We start from the raw sequence: 17,202 nt of genomic DNA, 5'->3' as shown, positions 1-17,202 counted from the left end.
CCTTAGCGAGCATCGGCAATATACAAAAATGCTCGGGTCGCCCATTGACTTCAATGGGGTTCGTTACTCGAAACGAACCCTCGAGCAGCGAGATAATTTCGTCCCGAGTAACGAGCACCCGAGCATTTTGGTGCTCGCTCATCTCTAGTTGCTATGCATTATTTTATTCTTGGAACTGCACAACGGGTGGGGGAAGATTGGGTCATTTAAGGTCTGAATAGTTTTGTATCTTGGCAGTTGTCCTAAGCCACAACGGGAGGAAGAGGCCCTCATATATATGTGTCACTCTTCAGAATACAGGAAACAAGAATTGCGTAACTAAACTCACAGCATATGAACATATGAAAAAACATAAAGAATACTTTCACATTTGTCTCTGGTTTCTCGTTCTCTTTATACCTTCCACAAGAGGGCACATAAAAAAGTAAGTCACCTTCTTACATACTCTACTTACGTATGTACAGTAAATATATTACAAGTAATTGTTACGTTTTCATAATATTTAATATTTAATATTAATTACAAATAATATTCCTTTGCCTTGTCAACATTTTATTAGTTCACTATGTTTTGGAAGTATTTTTAGAATTTTTAAGATTCTGACAGAATAAAAAAGATGATATTTTAGTAAATCTCTAGAATATGTACATTGCCTATAAAATGTAATAAAGGGGTTGTACCAGAATTTGAAGTTATTCCCTATCCACAGGGGGGATAACTTGCTGATCAATGGGGGTCTCACCGCTGAGAACTCTGCCGATCTTGAGAGTGGGACTCCCATGTCCCGCTCTCCTGTCACTGCAGGAGTTGCTTCTCCCTCCTCAGTATCGTCACTCTGAATGGAGCACTGGCCACACAAGTGTGGTCAGCACACCATTTATTTCAATGGGGCTGATGCAAATACTCAAGTGAGTGTCTCTTGGGTATCTCAGCAGTTCTGTTGCAAGCAAATGTAGCACTGGTGTGCTTGCACGACCAATGCTTTATTCGGTCTATTCCTCACTGAGGGAGTTGCAATAACTCTACAGTGAGGACAACGAGGGACACAGGACCCCTGTTCCTGAGATTAGCAGGGGTCTCGGCAGTAAGATCCCCACTGATCAGCAAGTTATCCTCTATCCAGTGGAGGGGATAACTTGAAACGTCGGTGCAACCCCTTTATGCATTGCATGACACTATTATGTAGGCACTGCATGGCATCATTATTTAGAAATGTATGTTGGTAATATTTAGACATATTATGAAAGCAATGTTTAAAATTTTTATGGTGCTACTATTTGTGTATTGTATGACTATATTATTTGGGAACTTCGTGGCTGAAATTCTGGTACAACCCCTTAAACGTTGCGTATAACACTTTTATGTGTAAAGACACTGAATCATGTTGGAATTATTCAGGCTTTTTGACTCGTATGGACTCATGTACATAACCAAAATATACAAAGCTTTAATTTTGCGCTCCTAAACTGCTACATAGTCCTATAATACCTCTTCTTGCCATTGATGTTATAGAGTATGGATGCATACTGAAGGTTTCTTGTCAAATTCTGTATAAATGGCAGATACAAATTGTGGCATGTCCCATCAGATGATGTTTTATTGAGCTATTCTTCCCTAGACGCCACAATACAATTCCAAGTGCCGCCCTACAGCTCTCATGCACAAGACTGTGAATGAGACCTTAGGCTGGGTTCACACATACAGTAAAAATAGTCTAAAAATGTGCATCAAAATCAGCATGTATTAGCTTTGCACTGTCATGAAGGAAATTTGCAGTAAAATCCTGCAGCAGATAAGGCACTTTTATGGATTTATAATAAGGGCTTCGACAGACAAATGCATACACAAATACGCTCACCCCAACGGAGCGTATCTGTGCATGAACAAAGGTCATATGCTGGGTCACATCCTTCCCATTGCTTTTCTTTTAACTTGCCCTAGACTACTATGGCAGCTCTCTGCGTAAAACGCATAAAGATAGGGCAAGTCCTATCTTTTCTTGTGCGCAGGAATTGCACATGAGAAACATGCTTCTGAGAACGAACCATTGATATCAATGTATTCTATTCGGCATGTTTTTCGAGTGTGATTTTCACATGCGCAACACGTTCGTCTTTTTAAGCCCTAAATATGAGTGAGTGCCAGGATGACTGTTTGCACATAGTTAGTAAACACAGGTAAGAGGTTCGGTTTTATGTGTGGCACCACTCAAGGATGCCAAAGTAACTAAGACAGACACCCTTGTAATGCTTTATTCCCAAGAGGCACAAGGCGCAGTGGTTGCAGTCAAACTAGTTACAAGCTTGATGGTTACGAAGTCACAGAGCTGGCACTTACAGTAATGGTACAGCATTTGGCTGTTAGAGATCTGGCACACAAATCGGTGATTACAGTCTCAGTTGAACACACTGAATGTGGTGGTTGCAGTCTTTTAATAGGGTGCTGAAGTTAGAAGTCACAGTCATTTAATAGAAAACTCAGTTTGGTGGTTGCCACTAGCAACAATAGTCTCTAAGTAGAAACCTAGTAGCCCCAGTCACAGTCTCTTTGCAGAGTACTCACACATGTAGCAAGCATTAACCGTAAAACACTGGCACACTATGGTGATATCCTAAGTCAAATATGCTATTCCATGGTGGGTCGGCCATTCAAAGTAAATGGCTACACAAATAGTGTGGAGATTGGGGCACTCCAACACTACTTGCATAGTGCACCACTCATACACTTGAACAGAACAACATACTTAACAACAGGTTATGCCCAAAGACTTGGACTACTCAACTGCTTTGTCATGCCTCAGCTAGCAGACAATGTAGATTTTCAGGTAGTGGTCTGGAAGCACACAAATAATCCAAGAGTGCGTTTTGAAGGGGGCACTCTGTAGGCTGCAGCCCAAAGCAAGTCTACATGCATGGTTCAAGTGGGCAGAACAGTGAAACAACACCAATAGGATCTAATGATCTATAGCGTTTCTGGACCCAATCCCGGTTCTTGCAGAAAAGTGTATATAGTTTAGGAAACTCTTCAATGGATGTGACTTAGTGGTTAGCACAGTTGCCTTGTAGTGCTGGAATCCTAGGTTCAACCTTGAACCTTGGCCTCCAGCTCTGCAAGGCAACAGTGCTAACAACCGGGCCACCAACATCTTCATGGTTTTCCCTTCTCCAGAGGGAGAGGGCAGTATGGGATTATTAATAGAGATGAGCGAGTATACTCACTAAGGCTAACTACTCGAGCAAGTAGTGCCTTAGCCAAGTATCCTCCCGCTCGTCTGTAAAGATTCGGGGGCCGGCGCGGGTGACTGGTGAGTTGCGGCGGTGAGCAGGGGTGAGCGGGGGGGGGGAGAGAGGGAGAGAGAGATCTCCCCTTCGTTCCTCCCCGCTCTCCCCCGCCGATCCCCGCCCGCTCCCGGCCCCCGAATCTTTACAGACGAGCGGGAGGATACTCGGCTAAGGCACTACTCGCTCGAGTAGTTAGCCTTAGCGAGTATACTCGCTCATCTCTAATTATTAAGTATGCCGCAAGTATGGGATTATTAAATTGCAGGGATATACCGGTGTTGCCCGGGATTAAAACTTGAATGAAAGACACATGAACATGGAAAGACACATGAACATGGATCGAGATTTTAAAGAAAATCTGTGTTGCCCATAGCAACCAATCACTTATCTTAGCAAAAGATGACAAGACCAAAAAAGTAGCGTACAGAACTGTGCTGACATAGCAAATTGCAGTTATGCTCCTTTCACTATTTTAACTTTTTACGTTTCAATATACAGCAAAACACAGATTAGATTAAAAAAAAATACAAATTCCACGCCGACGAAGTCACGGGTAACAAGCTATTCCATGATATGGGCATTGTAAGAGAATGCTTTACAGAAGACGCATTGGTCATGAGAAGCTGGAGATTGGAGGGGGTTATTATGGGCATGCTTTGTAGAAGTCACTCTGCAGAGAGGGGAAGCTGGTGAGCTGTGACCATCACCTATTGTGAAGAATGTAATCCAGTGTTGAATCCAAAGATGATTGCAAATTCCAACACTTGTCTAAATATAAAAGAAGAAATTTTGTTTCATTATGATAAAAACATTATATGTACAGAAACATGTTGAAAGTAACTAAATCAAACACATGCTTCATACTTGTAACCCATACAAACTGTGGAAACACCATCTGAAATACATTCCTTAAATTACATGGGATTATAAATCATATCTCAATAAGACATGTAGAGACCAATTTTAAGTGGAGGTAGTATGACACAGATGCTGCCAGATGATACAGATGGCTGAGCAACAAGGTTTCATTGGTCAGGGGTATGAGCCACTCAGCTACTGTTGCCTGCTGGCTCTCAAAACCACTGAGAGCAGGGCAAGAGGTGAAGTAAACACAAATTTGTCGGGAAAGCTCTCAGCCAAGAAGGGTGTTACGGCACTCTGCCCCGCCGAGCGCAGGTGGGGTGCCCTGATCTTCCCGCACCCCACTGTCCCTGCCTACTTGCCTCGGTCCTGGCTAACCCCAGGCGGACAACCGGGCGGCGGTCCCTGCTCTGGCTGGGGACCTGGCAACTACCCTGATGGAAACTCACTAACGGGGGACAGAGTGCCGACAGAAGAGGCAGGTGGAACAAACCAACAGAACTTACAAGTACAAGCAGGGCTGGAGATGGAGCTCACAGGCAGATAGACCGGACCTGAATAGCAACTAGTGCTGACTGGAACAGACCAAACTAGAGGCTAACAGGACCAACAGAAACAGGCTGAGAAAGGATAGCAGGGCTGACAGACAACTAGGGACTGGCTGAGGTAAACTGCAGACAGACTGACTAGATGAAAGCAGAACCAATAACTGGCAGTGAGCTCAAATCACTGCCAGTCTTTTAACCACAAGGTTCCGCCCCGGGGCGGAGAGTGGGGGGAGGCAACTCCACCCACTGCTGTATAAGAAGAACGGAGGAGTGCGGGCGGCACCCTACGGGCGGACACGCCCACGCCGCCGCCCACCGGCCGTCCCAAGCTGCTGGGATAACCTCGACACAGGGCTCCAGGCTGCTGGAGCCGACGCCGGAGCGACGCGCGCCGACCGCGGGACCCCGTGCCGCGCTGTATGGTAACATTACCCCCCCTCTGACGGGGGACCTCCGGGCCCCCGGAAACTCGACCAGGCTTATCCAGGAGATGGCTGTGAAAACGCTGTACCAACCCGAGAATGTGAGCCTCCTGAGCGGTCACCATGGGCTGATCCTCAGGTCCATGACTTCGGTAGTCTGTGGCTGCCCCATTTCCTTCAGGGCCAACCGTTGACATATCGTCATGTTTCCGGTCGTCTTCCGAGTCAATGTCCAACCATTCACCACTGTCTTTTGACCCATCCTCGCTACCAATGACGCTGCCTTCAAAATCTGAGGCATCTCCAACTTTAAAATCACTGTCATCTGAGCTATCATACTCCAAAAAACTCTTCCAGGCCCCCAAATATTGTAAGGTTCCTGTAGCCCGGCGAGAATCCAGGATCTCCTGGGCCTCGTATTCAACTTCATCACGGACCGGGGTGGGCGGCGGGGGACCGGAGGTGGGCATCACCGAAGGGACAACAGGGTTCGACACAGACTTATGGAACCCCCTGCGACCCCTCCTTTTGCGATTTCCAGAGGACTGGTACCCCTTCTGTCCCGCCCTGTACGGCTCAAACACCGACTGACTCTCCTCACAACGCAACTGCATACGAGACCCCACCCCTTTCTTCCGTCCCCCCTGCAGGGCATCGGTGGCGACATCAGCAGCAGGGCAGGCGGACGGGGTGTGAAGGTAAGTGAGACCTCGGGGACTGAGTGCGGTATCGACTGAGCAGGGAGGACGGGAAGCGCGGTGGCTATGGCAGAACGGCCCCCACTGGGTTAGCTCCCCAGTGGCCCAATCGAATTGGGGGTTATGCAACGCCAGCCACGGCATCCCTAGTACCATGTCTACCGACATTTTCTCCATCACCAGGAATGATAGACCTTCCGAATGGCGACCCCCCACAGTGAGTTGTAACACTGGGGTCCTCCATCGTACCAGGCCCGAAGCCAGAGGAGTAGCATCAATGCTAGCAAAACGAATTGGCATCTTCAGCGCCACAAATTCAGCCCTCAGGGGCTCAACGAGACGCATGCTTACCAGGTTAGCGGCTGCTCCGGAATCAATAAACGCCTGCCCTAGGCGGGAGAAGTTCCGGAATCTAACCTGGCAGGGTATTAGAAGTCTAGGACGTACCTGTGGTCCTAGGCGACCCTCCCTGCAATCGCCTAGGACTGGGAGTCTTTCTGCCGATTCGGACTGTGGGCGCTGAGGCCTCAGGGGGCAGGTTATCACCCGATGTCCAGCTTTCCCGCAGTAGAGGCAGAGATGATGCAATAACCGAATTCGGCGTCGCTCCTTGGGGTCCAGCGGGTCCAGTTCCATAGGTTCGGGAACAGAGACTGGTACGGAAGAGGAAGGAACAGGACAAACGACCTCCCTGACTCTACTGGTCTGCCTGTCCTGCTTCCCAGCCCTGAGCCTCCTATCTGCCTTCACCGCTAGCTCCATGGCCTCCTTTAAGGACCCGGGGACGGGATGGGAGATCAACAGCTCTTTGACCGCGTCCGAGAGACCCTGCAGAAAAACGTCCTTCAGGGCACTCTCGTTCCATGCAGTGTCGCCCGCATAGCGTCTAAAACTGGAGCAATAATCCTCCACACAAAGCGACCCCTGATGCAGCGCCAGCAACCGTGAAACCGCCAACCCCACTCGGTCCGGCTCATCGAAGATGCCCCCAAGTTCCTGAAAAAAGGAGTCCACCGACTGCAGGGAGGGGGAACCCTCGGGAATGGAAAAGGCCCAAGTCTGGGCAGAGCCCCGCAGCAGGGACATTATAAGCCCGACCCTCTGGGCCTCTGAGCCTGAAGAACGGGGACGCATCCGAAAAAACAGGCGACACGCCTGTTGAAAAACGAAAAACTTGTTCCTCTCCCCAGAGAACACCTCGGGGAGAGGGCACTTGGGTTCGGGACTGGTAAAGGCGTTCTGCCCCTGCGACAACGCCCACTGCTCCTGGGCCACCATGCGAGCTGACAAATCCCGGATCACCGGCACCAGGTCTTGCAGCTGGTTTGCAAGGGCGCTGATCGCCGCCATGAAAAAAAAAGTATTTTAAGGGCCAGTTATTATGTTACGGCACTCTGCCCCGCCGAGCGCAGGTGGGGTGCCCTGATCTTCCCGCACCCCACTGTCCCTGTCTACTTGCCTCGGTCCTGGCTAACCCCAGGCGGACAACTGGGCGGCGGTCCCTGCTCTGGCTGGGGACCTGGCAACTACCCTGATGGAAACTCACTAACGGGGGACAGAGTGCCGACAGAAGAGGCAGGTGGAACAAACCAACAGAACTTACAAGTACAAGCAGGGCTGGAGATGGAGCTCACAGGCAGATAGACCGGACCTGAATAGCAACTAGTGCTGACTGGAACAGACCAAACTAGAGGCTAACAGGACCAACAGAAACAGGCTGAGAAAGGATAGCAGGGCTGACAGACAACTAGGGACTGGCTGAGGTAAACTGCAGACAGACTGACTAGATGAAAGCAGAACCAATAACTGGCAGTGAGCTCACATCACTGCCAGTCTTTTAACCACAAGGTTCCGCCCCGGGCGGAGAGTGGGGGGAGGCAACTCCACCCACTGCTGTATAAGAAGAACGGAGGAGTGCGGGCGGCACCCTACGGGCGGACACGCCCACGCCGCCGCCCACCGGCCGTCCCAAGCTGCTGGGATAACCTCGACACAGGGCTCCAGGCTGCTGGAGCCGACGCCGGAGCGACGCGCGCCGACCGCGGGACCCCGTGCCGCGCTGTATGGTAACAAAGGGGTCAAAAGGGCAGCTCAGCACTAATGGTAAAAATCAAATGCATTTCGTATTCTGTTTCCATATTTTTGGCCACCACTCGTAAGTGCCCAGCAGCCATCCCAAGTCTTATGACTCCTGTGTTTTCACACAGGAGTTATAGTCATTTCGTGAATTGAGACAGAATATGCTAGAGATCTCCTTCAGCCATCTGTCTTCATTCACTGTGAAGTTTTTTTTAAAGATGAATGACGGCCTGTTTACATGGAGTGAGAACTCACTCATTAATCGCATCGTTCAGTGAGCTGAAACAAAGTGAATAGCGACTACTAAGCGATTTCTCCCTTACTACCCTGTTGGATTCCATGTATACAATGGAGAACTATTGCTGAAAATCGCTTGTTGGAGCGATTTCTCAGCCATTACTTGTCTCATATAAAGCCACCTTAGACATTTCAGATATTCCAGGTTTATTTTGCTAAAATAATTTGTATAACTTTGATCCTTCCTTTGCATAAGTTCCCATATCTAATACCAATAGGCCTATTCAGCAGCGAAGCTAAATAATTTTGTGCTGTTTTATATTTTCACTTCATATACAGTAGTTCTTTTCCTCATGAAACTCATTGTGCTTTAATGTTGTTAGATATTGAAACATACTGTATGTACAGCAGCCCTACTGAGAGTTCACTATACTTTACAGTCATTTGAAATGATGTAGAACAATACAGTTATTATCATCACTTTGCAAGACTAAAAGCCCATTTGTATGACATATGGCATGCACTATAAGTCAGATAAGGGTCACAAGATGCATATTTTCAGATTATATAAGAAAAACACTTTGTTGAAGCATGTGAATTCATATCTTGATGAAAATCACTAATCCATACAGTCAAAAAGGCAAATTAAGGATAAAAAGGTAATTACATAAGTTTTTCAAAAAGTTACTCATTGTACTGTCTGCTTTGAACTTGTGACATTCATGGGATTTTCCTATTTTATATAAATCAAGATTGTATTTGTTGTATAAGGAGAAGTTATTTAATGGTAAAATAAATTGGTAGAATTGTATAATAGCTAATAAAACGAAGAATTTCAGCAACAGACACTGGCAACCAATCCGATTGTTTCCTATGCTGTTGCTTGGTATTAAAAGTAGTTTTCATTCACTGGCACACGTGTGTTCCCTGGATGAAGTGAGACTGGGATCAAGTGTACTTTTATGTCATATAAATTGTCTACACACATTGAAGTTCCTCACCATCAATACCTCTGTAGCCTATATTCTTAGCTTTACTGTTTTCTTCCAAACCTATCCTATCCAATGCCCACCCCTGGTGCATTTTACCCATATCAGCCCCTTTCTCCTTTCTTCCCCCATGCACAGCTAGCACACACTCTTCACTTTCCAAAAATGCCCCAATCTCCCTGAAGCCACTGAAAAACATATCAGCCACCCTCAAAAATCTCTTAACCACCTGCTCACCTTTACTATCCTGCTGCTACTAGCAGTGGGTGATATTTCTCCCAATTTGGGGTCCTCTAGTGCCCCTAACTATTACCCCCCCCCCCAGCTGTTTCACTAAAACGCTCTTCAAGCCCAACCACTGGTCCATGCATACCCTTCTCAGCTTCCTTTCAATGTGCACTCTGGAATTGCCAGTCAGCATGCAACAAACTGACTTTTTCACTGCTAAATCCCTAACCTGCTAGCTCTCACAGAAATGTGGATACAGCAGTCTGACATGGCCTTCCCTGCTGCATTGTCTTGCAATGGCATGCAGTTATCCCATACCCCACTCACCTTCACGTCATTTGAGGTACATGTCCTATGACTTTTCCATCAGCTGTCCACGTGAGTAGCAGTCATCTACTGCCCCCAGGTCCTCCTCACCTGTTTCTGGATCGCTTTGCTGCCTAGCTCTCCCACTTCCTTTCCTGCAAAATCCCAACCCTCATCCTGGGTGACTTTAACATCCCCATCAATGAGCCCATCTCCCCATCTGCCTCTCAGCTTCTATCACTTACCTCCTCCCTTGGTCTTTCACAACTCACAGCCTCTCCCAATCATAGAGATGGCAACACTCTGAATCTGGTCTTCCTCCATCTCTTCTCTGCTTCTCACTTCACTAATTCCCCTTTCCCCCTCTCAGACCATAACCTCCTCTCTTTCTCTGTTAAGCTCCTTAGCATCTCCCCAGACCCTCCTATTCACCATATGTACAGGAACCGACAGGCCGTTCACACCCAAAACTTTGCAGAGTCCCTACAGTCCTCTCTGTCCCCTATCTCTCTCTCCTCCTGCCCCAATCTGGCTGCTGCACAATACTTCACCACTCTCAAATATGCCCTGGATGAAGCAGCACCCCCTTCCCCCCGTGACCCAAGCCATCTGGTGGAGACCACATCAACCATGACTCACATCTCAGATGCACTTCATCTGGTGGTGCTCTAGATGTGCTGAACGGCTGTAGAGAAAGTTGCAAAGGTCTACAACTTTCTCCACTTCAAATTCATGCTCGGAACCTACAACCTAGCCCTCCACTATGCCAAACAAGTCTATTTCAACTCTCTCATCTCCTCACTATCTCACAACCCTAAACGACTCATTGACACTTTTCACTCCCTCCTCAGCCCTAAATTGCAGCCCCCACTGGGGGGCTAGCTCTTGCTCACGCTCTGTACGCAGACCAACGATAGAGGAAGAAGTCTCCAGATTGCTTTGCTTTGCTCACCCCACCACCTGCACTAGGTGACCCTTTTCCCTCAAACCTCCTCTGTTTCCTCTCCCCGGTTGTCCTCACCACTATATTTAATCTCTCACCGACCTCTGGCATCTTTTCCTCCTCATTGAAACACGCTATCATATCCCCACTGCTAAAGAAATGGACTCTTGACTCATCCGATGCTGCCAACTACCAACTCATCTCAAATCTCCTCTTCATCTCCAAACTATTAGAACGCCTGGTTTACTCCCACCTTATAAGCTATCTCTCAGAAAACTCTCTTCTTGACCCTCTACAGTCCGGCTTCCACCCTCTACACGTGACAGAAACCGCCCTGAATAAAATGTCAAACGACCTTCTAATGGCTAAATCGAGGGTTGACTACTCCCTACTGATCCTCCTCAAACTCTTTGCAGCGTTTGACACAGTTGACCATAAACTCCTCCTTAATATGCTTTGCTCCATCGGACTAAAGGACACTGCTCTCTCCTAGTTCTCTTCCTACCTATCTGGCCGCTCTTTCAGTGTCTCCTTTGCTGGCTCTACTCTTTCCCTTGCTGTTGGGGTCCCCCAGGGCTCGGTCCTGGGCCCCCTCCTCTTCTCCATCTACACAGTTCCTATTGGATAAACCATCAGGAGTTTTGGCTTTCAGTAGCATCTCTATGCTGACGACACTCAGTTATACACCTCATCCCGTGACACAAAACCACCCTTCCTTCAGAATGCCACCGACTGTCTATCCTCTGTCTCTAACACTATGTTCTCTCTCTATTTAAAACTGAATCTCCCAAAAACTGAGCTACTGGTGATTCTGCCCTCTGCTAACCGACCTCATCCTAACATTTCCATCTCAGTGGCACCATCATAACTCCCAGATAGCACACCCGCTGTCCTGGGGTTAGATTTGACTCCAATCTCTCTTTTACCCCCTACATCCAATCTCTTGCCTGAACATGTCACCTGCACCTCAAGAACATCACAAGAATCCACCCTTTTCTCACTGTGGATACGCTAAAAACGCTCACTGTTGCCCTCAGCACCTCACCACCCTACAGTGCTTTCCTCATCTCAATTTATCTCCCAGCCCGCACCCTCCACTCTGCTAATGAAATCAGATTAAACGCCCCTTTAACTTGAACCTGTCATTCCTGCCTCCAAGACTTCTCCAGAGCAGCACCAGTCCTCTGGAATGCACTGCCCAAAACTAAGGGTGGCCCTTAGGGTGGCTTCACGCGCGCACAAAAACACGCTTCTATTAGAACCAATGCATTCCCTATGGTGTGTGCACATGTCCGTGTTTTACAGGTGCTTGACTGTAAAGATAGGACATGCATGCACCACAGGGAATGCTGCTGCCGGTGGCTCCATTGAAGACAATGGTCTGACGGCACCCCTGAATTATTTTTCAGGGAAGCGCTTTACATATATTAAAAAATACTTACCTGTCTGCTGCTGCCGTGTCCTCGTGGGGATGAAGAACACATCTGGCGCATGCAGCAGATGTTTCCTTCATCCCCACGAGAAAAAAGAATTCCCTGCTGCACCTGCCACATCTGTGACAGATGCAGCAAGGGAATTCTTCAATCCTGCAGGAAATGAAGAATTCCCTACCACAGCTGTCACAGATGACAGCTGCGGTAGGGGATCCAGCTGCCGGCATCCTGTAATTGCTTTTAAGGGAAGGGCTTTAAATATAAGCCCTTCCCTGAAAAATAAGAAAAAGCGGTGATATTAAAAAAAAACACACAGGCAGCTCGCTTTTTGGGAGACAAGTTGTTTTTTTCTATGGTATTATTTAATGTACCATATAATGTATTGAAAAACTTAAAAAAAAATCAAAATGGAGTGAAATGGAAAAATTCCACCATTTTGGGGGAGGTCTTGTTACTATAGTGTACACATTGCATAAATTACATAATAACATTATTCTATGGGTCAGTACAATTGTGACAATACAAAATATATATACTACTTTTACAAGTGTTGAAGAAGTATTTATTTGGAATCTGACATCACAAAAATTCTAATGCAATTATAGGCAATCTAAAATATAAAGCATACAGTATACAACATTTGAGGAAGTGATAGAGATATTCCAGAATAATTTAACAATATAAAGTAAATCAACAATCATAGATAAAAAAAAATGAGTGAAAAAGAAAATAGAGAAAGGAAGAGAAGGTCAGAATTTTGTGGTGTCTCCGATGGTGGCCCAGCCAACAACTCATCTATTTCAGAATGAGTTTTAAGATGGAAGGGTACTGCTGGATAGCCAGGTTGAAGAAACAGATGAATCCCTATAGTTTATCCATGTAGCTCTAGTGGAATAAAAGTGGGAAATAAAATTGACATCTAAAGATCTTAGCTTATCTATATATCTTATTGAGTCCAAAGCCGCAACCCACAACACCATAGGTGGGGGAGTGACCGAACTCCTAGTAATTATCTGCCTTACAACTATAAGAAAATGTCTAAGGCGACCATTGTTGCATCAATAAATAGAGCCTGGGAGCACGGAGAGAAGGGCAATCTCTGGTGTAAAATCTACACAGTTCTTTCCTCCAAAAGATCTCCCAGAGATTTCCCTCCACAATGGAGCTACCAGCAAGCAATCCAACCAAACATGAATCATAGTTCCGGTTTGATATAAATCAAAGTTGGGTAACCCTATTCCTCCGGCTATCTTAAGCCTAATTAGAAGTCTATAACTTAGGCGTGAAGTAGAGTTCTTCAAAATAAAACGATTTACTAGCTTATGCAATTTATAAAGATAATTTGTAAGTAAATCCCAGGGAACAGTCTGAAACACATATGATGACTTGGGTGAGATGCCCATCTTCAGGGCCTAACCCTACCAAACCAAGACAATGGCAACCAACTCCAAGCTCTGAGATCAGATTCAAGAGTACTGAGAAAAGGGTTGTAATTTAATGTGAACATCCAATTTATGTCTGCACAGATATGAATCCCTAGATATTTGGATGCTCATGGCAACCACTCCCAGCTTCAATAGGTGATAGCAGATATGCAGTATTATTATTGCCTTCTGACCTTTTATGGGTAGATGATTTTGGAGGGATCCTACAACATTTTCAAGCTTAACATAAATATAATATAAAGTTTTTGTTTCTTTGAGTTGATTCATTTTCTCTATCTTTCGGAAACAATTCAAGAAAGGTTGATTATAATTTTCTTTCAAAAGTCAAATCAATATTAGTTTGATCAATTGTCACAGAGCCCCTCCAAGGAGCGAGGCCCAAAAGACCAGTGTCGACTCTGCCTACGTGGTAATCTGGAACTGATAACCCACTAAGTCTTCACTGATTCATCTTGAATATAACATATACCTATATACATTTTTATACTCCAATGCCTGATCTTTATTGTTTTTGCTTGTAGAACTGAAGGCTGAGTTTAGAGATGAGCGAACGTACTCGTCCGAGCTTGATACTTGTTCGAGTATTAGCGTGTTCGAGATGCTCGTTACTCGTACGAGTACCACGCGATGTTCGGGTTACTTTCACTTTCATCTCTGAGACGTTAGCGCGCTTTTCTGGCCAATTGAAAGACAGGGAAGGCATTACAACTTCCCCCTGCGACGTTCAAGCCCTATACCACCCCCCTGCAGTGAGTGGCTGGCGAGATCAGGTGTCACCCGAGTATAAAAATTGGCCCCTCCCGCGGCTCGCCACAGATGCATTCTGACATAGCTGAGGGAAAGTGGTATCGTGTTGGAGCTACTATAGGGAGAGCGTTAGGTGTTATTGTAGGCTTCAAGAACCCCAACGGTCCTTCTTAGGGCCACATCTAACCGTGTGCAGTACTGTGGAGGCTGCTTTTTGCAGTGTTGCACATTTTTTTTTTTTGGTATATCGGCCGTGCAGAGCATTGCGCCCTGCAGTAATACTCCAGGGACAGAAGTGTGGAGGCAGGGACAGAAGACATATTATTGATTGAATCTAGGCAGTGGGCCTTTTCTAAAAAATATTGGGCAAAAAATCTATTTGGCCTGCCTGTCACTGTGCTCAGTGTTCTGGGTCCGTGTGTGCTGGGTGTAGTAGTTCTACATGTGTCCACTTCTAAAGAACCCCAGTCTGACTGGGGCATGTAGTGTGGGCCGAAGCCCACCTGCATTTAATCGGACAATACCTCAGCTGTGATGGGCACTGCAATGGGATACATTTATGTACAGCCAGTGGGTTCCAGGGAGCCACCCATGCTGTGGGTGCACACGGAATTCCCATTGCGGAGTTGTACCTGCCTGTGACTATTTATAAAAAAACGCGGTCTGACTGGGGCATGCAGACACCTTGCACAATGAATAGTGTGTGGCACATAGGTTCCCCATTGCTATGCCCACGTGTGCAGCTCCAGATGGAGGTGGCACAGGATTGGATTTCTCATTGCTTATGTACAGCATTATGGACTATCGCCCCGCCCCTTTTAAAGAGGGTCGCTGCCTAGCCGTGCCAACCCTCTGCAGTGTGTGCCTGCGGTTCCTCCTCATGGCAGACGCACTTATAAATAGACATGAGTGTGGCGTGGCATGAGGGCAGCTGAAGGCTGGGCAGGGACAGTTTGGTGTGCGCTGTGGACACTGGGTCGTGGGGGGGTGGTTGGTCAGCATGTAACCCAGGAGAAGTGGCAGCGGAGTGTCATGCAGGCAGTGATTGTGCTTTGTTGGAGGTAGTGTGGTGCTTAGCTATGGTATGCATTGCTAATGAGGGCTTTTCAGAAGTTAAAGTTGTTGGGAGAGGGGGGGGCACTCTTGCCGCTATTGTGGCTTAATAGTGGGACCTGGGAACTTGAGATGCAGCCCAACATGTAGCCCCTCGCCTGCCCTATCCGTTGCTGTGTCGTTCCCATCACTTTCTTGAATTGCCCAGATTTTCACAAATGCAAACCTTAGCGAGCATCGGCGATATACAAAAATGCTCGGGTCGCCCATTGACTTCAAGGGGGTTCGTTACTCAAAACGAACCTTCGAGCATCGCGATAATTTCGTCCCGAGTAACGAGCACCCGAGCATTTTGGTGCTCGCTCATCTCTAGCTGAGTTGCCATGGGAAGTAAAAAAAGAAGAAGTATTCTGTACTCGGTCATAAAAAATAGGAAGCTCTTTGAGAAATCATTTTGCAAAGTTTCATAGCTAGTAGAAACTGCTGACCAACATAGAGAAATCATTGCTAGATGCAGCAGCAGCATTAACTTTTAACTTTATTTTACTGGGAGGATAACTCTTTCTTGCTCTCTGTCTAGTTTCATCCTTATCTACATACATCTGTTTGGTTTAACCCTACAACAATTTCTACCTGAAGGAAGGGAGGAACATATAACATGCAAAATCATCTACCTATAAAAATTCCAAAGGCAATAATAACATTGCACATCTGCTGTCACCTATTGAAGCTGGGAGTGGTTGCCATGTATATCTAACAGAGTACAAGGGAACTGTGTCTGCTTTTCATAGATTATACAGTACATCCATGGGCTGGGACACGACCGATGAGACAGAGACACAAAGCTGAAAGATACAACCCAGGATAAACTGGGAATACGCGAGAGAGGAGAGATGCAAGAAATCAAACCACTAATAAATAAGGTGTAAATTTGGTTATTGTTAAATTTACTATTAAATTGGGTCATGAACATACCCTAAGTTTGTCCCCCCCCCCTAATTTCCCCATCCCCCTTTGTCCCCCTACCCCCTCCTAACTCCCCTCCATACTATACAGGTTGGAAAATTATGAAAGACAACTGATCTAAAATAACATGGAAGTGTTCAATGTGTATATGTCATAGTTTCTTAGAATATATTACTTCTACAGTCTCCCATAATTCCAGGATTAATGTAGCGGTTTTAAGCAGTGGGTTGGAGCCTCAGGTGTAATAGTGGCAGGTCTGGTGAGTTGTCAGGGAAGAGCCAGGAGTCAGCAATGAGAGGTCTCAGTTTGCAGTACAGATGGATGAGGCAGGTAGTGTAGTCAGAAGGGAAACCAGGGGTCGGTATCAGAAGGTCTAAGTAGAATCGCAGAGGGGCCGACAGAATTGGAGCTTGATTAAGGCTTGGAGCACAATAATCATGCAAGTCATGGAAAGCTTAATTAGCGGCAGGGCGGGGCTAGGAGAGGGAGGCAGGAACAAAACTAGCTGCGAAAGAGAACAAGGCTAGGTATGCAGGAGAACTTGTCCAAAGGCCTGGATGGCTCATCAGGAGAGCAGGAGATCCTGGGTTCGAGTCCTGATAATTATTGACATGTAACTTGTATAAGAATGAAGAACGTGTATAGCTGTTAAAGGGAAAAAATTCTCATTAAAAGCAAATTAAATAGATTATACAATACCGGGACATATGCAAACCTGTACAAAGCATGAATTTCCTGTATAAGTTAATGAATTACGCTGTTTGGCTGATTCTTTGAAATAGAAAGCTGCAATTCTCTGAACTCACCTCTTGTGGCATCAAGTTGACCTTATTTATGAGACAAACAAAGGCGTATGTATCATAGAGGCAGACCATTCAAATATTATGGGGCCCATGGAGAGAGGGAGTCGTAGCTCTCATTGTACCATCCCTTTTGCTACTGGGTAGTGAGGACATATATAGGACT

At 46.4% G+C, this 17,202-nt stretch overlaps 1 protein-coding gene across 3 annotated transcripts in view; it reads left to right on the top strand.

Annotated features, from left to right (window-relative positions):
- The first annotated feature begins 346 nt into the window (after window positions 1-346).
- LOC136610465 (cysteinyl leukotriene receptor 2-like) overlaps window positions 347-17,202 on the top strand; it is a 56,893-nt gene continuing 40,037 nt past the window's right edge. Inside the window, exon 1 of one of the 3 annotated variants that reach the window (XM_066589696.1) lies at window positions 347-424. The gene's annotated coding sequence lies outside the window, so the exon portion shown is untranslated. The remainder of the gene's footprint in view (window positions 425-17,202) is intronic. The other 2 variants (XM_066589705.1, XM_066589712.1) reach the window with 2 other exon arrangements.

Source organism: Eleutherodactylus coqui, chromosome 1 (genome assembly GCF_035609145.1).
Source record: "Eleutherodactylus coqui strain aEleCoq1 chromosome 1, aEleCoq1.hap1, whole genome shotgun sequence".
In the NCBI taxonomy this organism is placed as follows: domain Eukaryota; kingdom Metazoa; phylum Chordata; class Amphibia; order Anura; family Eleutherodactylidae; genus Eleutherodactylus; species Eleutherodactylus coqui.
This window is presented reverse-complemented; position numbering and strand designations above follow the sequence as displayed.